Source organism: Musa acuminata, chromosome BXJ1-2, assembly GCF_036884655.1.
Source record: "Musa acuminata AAA Group cultivar baxijiao chromosome BXJ1-2, Cavendish_Baxijiao_AAA, whole genome shotgun sequence".
Classification (NCBI taxonomy): Eukaryota; Viridiplantae; Streptophyta; class Magnoliopsida; order Zingiberales; family Musaceae; genus Musa; species Musa acuminata.
In genome coordinates, this window is record NC_088328.1 from 10,520,962 (window position 1) to 10,526,859 (window position 5,898).

A 5,898-nucleotide genomic window follows, 5' to 3' on the forward strand; every position below is an offset into this window, starting at 1 on the left:
ACCTCATCGGAGGAGGAAGCTAAAAGTGGATGTAGGTAAAGATTAACCGAACCACTCTAAATCTCGGTTTGCATTTATATTCTGCTCTCTATCTTAACTACAAACTGTTTCCATTGCTTTTCTTCAACTGTACTTTGCTTAATCTTAAGTTGAAGAAATTTTTGAAACGATTTTTCATCGAAAGTGTTTTTATTGTACGAACGTCGTTTTAAATCGTCGAAAGTTTTTCGTTGCACTAATTCACCCCCCCCTCTTAGTGCACTTGATCCCAACATTCATCGAGGTCCTCATCACTTGAGTTTTTTTCAAGTGGTCTTCTTGGGTTTTTAGTGCCATATCCTTCTTGTTCTTTGGAAGGGTGTCCTCAACCTCTTCATGAGCTTTACAAGTCATCTCATAGGTCATTAGTGACCCAATTATTCTTCGAGAGGAAAATTATTTAGGTCTTTGGCCTCTTGAATGGATGTGATTTTAGGGTCCCAACTCTTTGGAAGGGATCTTAAAATTTTGTTAACAAGTTCAAAATATGAGAAACCTTTACCAAGTCCTTTTAAACCATTGACGACTTCCATAAATCGTGTGTACATGTCTCCAATAGTCTCACTTAGTTTAATTCGAAACAACTCATAAGTATGTATTAAAAAATTAATTTTTGACTCCTTCACTCTACTATTGACTTCATAAGTCACTTCGAGTGTATGCCAAATATCAAAAGCAGTTTCACAAATGGACACATGATTAAACTCATTTTTATCTAAGGCACAAAATAAGACATTCATAGTTTGAAACCCATTTTCTATATTATTTCATAATTCAAAGTCCATTGAAATTAGGAAGATCCGCATTCTAGTCTTCCAATATTGTAATTCGTTCCATTGAACATGGGCGGACGTATAATTAAATGACCCTCTAGGTTACTAAGAAATGCCATCTCTCTTGAGTTTTAAACCAAACAAGAGTTAACCATGCTCCGATACCAATTCTTAGGATCAAGAGTGGCACTAAGAGGGGGGGGGGGGGGGGGGGGGTGGGGGTGGGGGTGGGTGGTGGTGAATTAGTATAGTGGAAAACTTTTTTGATTTCAAAAGTCTTTATTTCAATTAAAACCGATTCCGATGAAAATGTTTTCAATTCAATCTATTTCTGAGAGAATTTGAATTTGAAAGCTTTCATAAAAGTGTAAGAGAAGATTAGGGAGACTTGTAGTAATGTAAATTGCATAAATAAAAAGCAAACCAGAATTTAGAATGGTTCAGTCAATGTGACCTACATCCACTTTCGGATTTCTCCTCCGACGAGGTTACCGGCGTCCACTAAAGGCCTTCCTACAATAGGAGAAGGCCAACCACCTTTTACAGCTTTTCTCCTTTTGCCAGGTTTAGGAGACAACCCTTACAAATGTCACTCCTCTTTCTTGGATGGTTACAAGGCTAAGAGATGAATGAGGAGAACTCTTCTCACTTTTACAATCTTTTAAGACTCAAGAACTCAAGATTATGCCAATGCTTCCGTACCCTTTCATGCAGAAAAGGGTGAGATTTTTATAGGCCACAATGACTTCAAAATTGGAGCAAAAAATTGTCTCATCCTGGATTTTCGGGGTACTGGCGGTACCACCGCCATTACTGGGTGGTACCACCGACTAACACCTGACACTGGATGGCACCACCGCCTGACAAAGCTCGGAGACCGAGCTCTGGTGGTATCACCGCCTGACAGCAATGGTACCACCGCATGACAGGGGCGATACCACCACTGGTAGTATTAACTGCCAGTGATACCACCGACCAATCTGGATGGTACCACCGCCTAGATAACCTGGGGCATCGCTTTCCAAGCGGTTCCACTGCTGACCAAGAATTTAGGGGCTGAATGGGATGCTCAAATCGGCCTAATTCAGCTCTATTAAGGGCCTAGTTGACCCCTAATTAAGTTAGTATGATTACCTCCTAATCCTAACTTAATTTACGATCTAAGTATGACAATTAAGACATAATCATAACACTCCTTATTCCGGTGTGTCAATTGCTCTTCCAGTGAGCTTCCGACGAATATCCGATGAACTCTCGGCAATGCTCCGACGGACTCTCGACAAGCTCCTAGACTTTACAATGATCTTTTTGGCGAGTTCCAATAAGCTTCTTTGGCAAGCTCCTGGACTTCTTGGTTGGTTTCGACAGAACTTCTGACGAACGTCCGAACTTCCGATGAACGTCCAAACTTCCAACGAACTCTTGAACTCCTAATGAGTTCTCGATCTTGACTTTGGCACAACACCTGCTTTATGTCTTACTGCTATCATAGTTAATCCTGCACACTTTTCTCAATATATAGATTAGATCAAATAATTTATAATTGACTTCATCATCAAAATCCGAGATTCGACAATCTCCCCATTTTGATGATGACAATCAATTGATGATGGAGTTATCTTTAACTCTCCTTATATATATGCCTTAGAAAAGACATTCTTGAATTCAAGGCCTTTGAATTCAAGAATCGAACCGATAAGTTAAGTTCATTAAGCTTATCAACATGCACATCATGATTCCTATCATGATCTAACATTCTCAAAATACGATGCCAAGTATTTATCAAAATGATGTAAAGGCATGACATCCATTTTCAAGTAGGATATTTCAAATATGAAAGATGACAAAGATAGAAATTCATCATTCTAAGGCAAGATATCAATTATAAAATAGCAAGTTAAGCTCTAGATATCTTGTCATAATAAAAGAAATTTAGCAAGCAAACATTTCAAGTATAAATGATGAAATACATTGCATACATTTGTCATCAATTTATCACATTTTGGTATTATTTCTCCCCCTTTGTTATCAACAAAAAGGAGAACAATTCAACAATCAAGTGTGGTAAAAAAAATTCAAGCAAGTTTCACACTCAAAAAGTTCACACTCAAAAAGTTCTCATCATCACAATTTTGCAATAAGAAGAGGAAAGAAGGTAAGAAGGGAATCCATTAGGAACTAAATTTTTGAAATGATTTGAATCAATTCAAAAACAATAAATAAGTTTTCGTTAAAATATGTTTTCATTTTGACAAAGATAAGAGATTCATGAAAAGGATCGAGATATCCATATGAAATCAAATCCCCAATCTTGCAAATAATTTATCACATACAAAAATTCATCTTTTAAGGATTCAGATATCTATTGGAATTCCTTCATTTTTCAAGAGAAGAATAAGGAAGAATTCATAGGAGAGGAGTATCACATGAAGGAGAAATTCACAAATAAAACTTCAAAGTGAGAAGAGCGTTACATCAAATCCATTTTTCATTAAAAATTCATAAGAGTGAAATATGTTAGAGATGCATTTGTCAATGACTTCCATGTATCAAACGTTAAGATATTTAAATATACAATCACTTTATGCATGATAAAATGTTTCGGCATAGTCTTTCATCACTCTTTGAATGAAATATCATTATTATTGCATTGTAGTATTCAAAAGTTCAAAATATTAAGAATCTAATATCATTTATATGATAAAGAGATCACAACATCATAAAATTTTTAGCACAGAGTTTTGACATCAAGGTAAGAGGTATAACATCTAAGTAAGCATCTTACTTACATCATTATGTAAAATTCACATCATAAGAGGAGAAGATTCGTAGTCATACATCATATAAAACTTGAATAGGAAAATGCATAAGACTCATTGCGCATACTATAAGATTATGATTTAAGTGAGTGATCCAAGGAATCAAGAAAGTTTGAAAAAGATGTTAGGATCAAGAGCACTAAGAGGGGGGGGGGGGGGGGGGGGGGTGAATTAGTGCAGCGAAAATCTTTCAACGATAAAAAACGTTCGAACGATAAAAACAATTTCGGTGTGAAAGCTGATTCTAAGATTACTTTAACTTAAGATCAAGCGAGATGACGTTAAAGTCAATCTATGAAGGCAATTTGTAGTTATGATGAAAATTAGAATATAAGCGCAAACTGAAATACGATGTTCGTACGATAAAAGCGATTTCGGTGTGAAAGTCGATTCATAAACCACTTTAACTTGAGATGAAGCGAGATGTAGTTAAAGCAAAGATATAAAGGCAGTTTGCAGTTATGATGGAAATCAGAATATAAGCGCAAACTGAAATACGACGTTCGTACAATAAAAGCGATTTCGGTGTGAAAGCCGATTCGTAAACCACTTTAACTTGAGATGAAGCGAGATGTGGTTAAAGCAAAGATATAAAGGCAGTTTTCAATTATGATGGAAATCAGAATGTAAGTGCAAACTGAAATATGATGTTCGTACGATAAAACTAATTTGCGTCTAAACGCTGATTCGGAAAGCACTGAACTTTGAAACACGTTCGTAAAAACACAGAAGGCAGTAAGCTATTGAGGAGGTTTGCAGTAAAGATAAGAAGCTCAAAGTAAATGCAAACCGAGATTTAGAGTGGTTCGGTCAATCTTGACCTACTCCACTTTTGGCTTCCTCCACCGACGTCAACTAGAGGCCTTCCTTCAATAGGCGAAAGCCAACCACCCTTTTACAGTTTCACTCCTTTTGACGGGCTTAGGAGACAACCCTTACAGACTTTTCTGTCCTCTCTTTAAAGCTCAGAACTTGGAAAAAAAGAGGGAGAATAACTTTTGGCCTTTACAACAATTTTGAGCTCTAAAAATCACAGAACAAGATCAAGATTTCGGTGTATGTTCAGTGCTTTTTCAGTGATGAATGGGTGGGTATTTATAGGCCCCAACCCAGTTCAAATTTGGAGCTCAAAATTGTCAATTCCCGGAATTCCGAGATCTGGCGGTTGCACCTCCTGACTGGAGCGGTTGCACTGCCTTGTAGAGCTCGAAGACTGAGCCTCTGGGCGATGCCACCTCCTGTCAGGGGCGGTTGCACCTCCTGCCAGAGCTCGAAGACCGAGCTCGGGCGGTGCCACCTCCTGACTGAGGCGATTGCACCGCTCAGCCAGAGCTCGGAGACCGAGCCCAAGCGTTGCCACCTCTTGTCAAAGGAGGTTGCACCGCCCAGTCTCGCTTGGAGACTGAGCCCAGGCGGTGCCACCTCCTGGCTGGGGCGGTTGCACCACCCAGTCTCGCTCGGAGACTTAGCCCAGGCGGTGCCACCTCCTGGCTTGGGCGGTTCAACTGCCTAGAAGAAATCAGGGTCCGAATGTGTTGATCCATTCGGCCCAATTTGGGTTTTTCAGGGGCCCAATTGCCCCAAGATTAAGTTAATGGGATCACCTCCCATTTCCAACTTAATCATTGTGCTAACTATAATATTCCCTAAGACATTTATTGCAACTTGCTCTAGTGCGTCAATCGCTTCTTCCGGCGAGCTTCCGGCGAATTTCCGTCGATCATCCGATGAACCCTCGGTGATGCTCCTGCGGACTTCCGGCAAACTCCTGGACTTGCGACGATCCACTTGGTGAGTTCCAACGAGCTTCTTTGGCTAGCTCATGGACTTCTCGGATTTGTTCCCGCAGAACCTTCGACGACTGTCCGAACTTTCGTCGAACTCTCGAACTCCCAACGTGATCATTGTCTTGACTCCGGCGCAACTCCTGCTGCATGTCTTTCTTCCATCGTAGTTAATCCAGCACACTTATCTCAACATATAGATTAGATAACAAATGACAATTGACTTCATCATCAAAATCCGATATTCAACAATCTCCCCCTTTTTGATGATGACAATCAATTGATAATGGAGTTAACCTTAACTCCCCCTGTTTATATGCCATACTTGAGATAAGTCATTTTTTAATTCAAAACTTTTGAATTCAAGAGACATATTGATAAGTTAAAATTATTTAAACTTATCAATACTCACATCATGATTCCCATCATGATGTATCTCACTGAAGATGATGTCAAGGCTTGACATTCATTTTCAAATTTTAC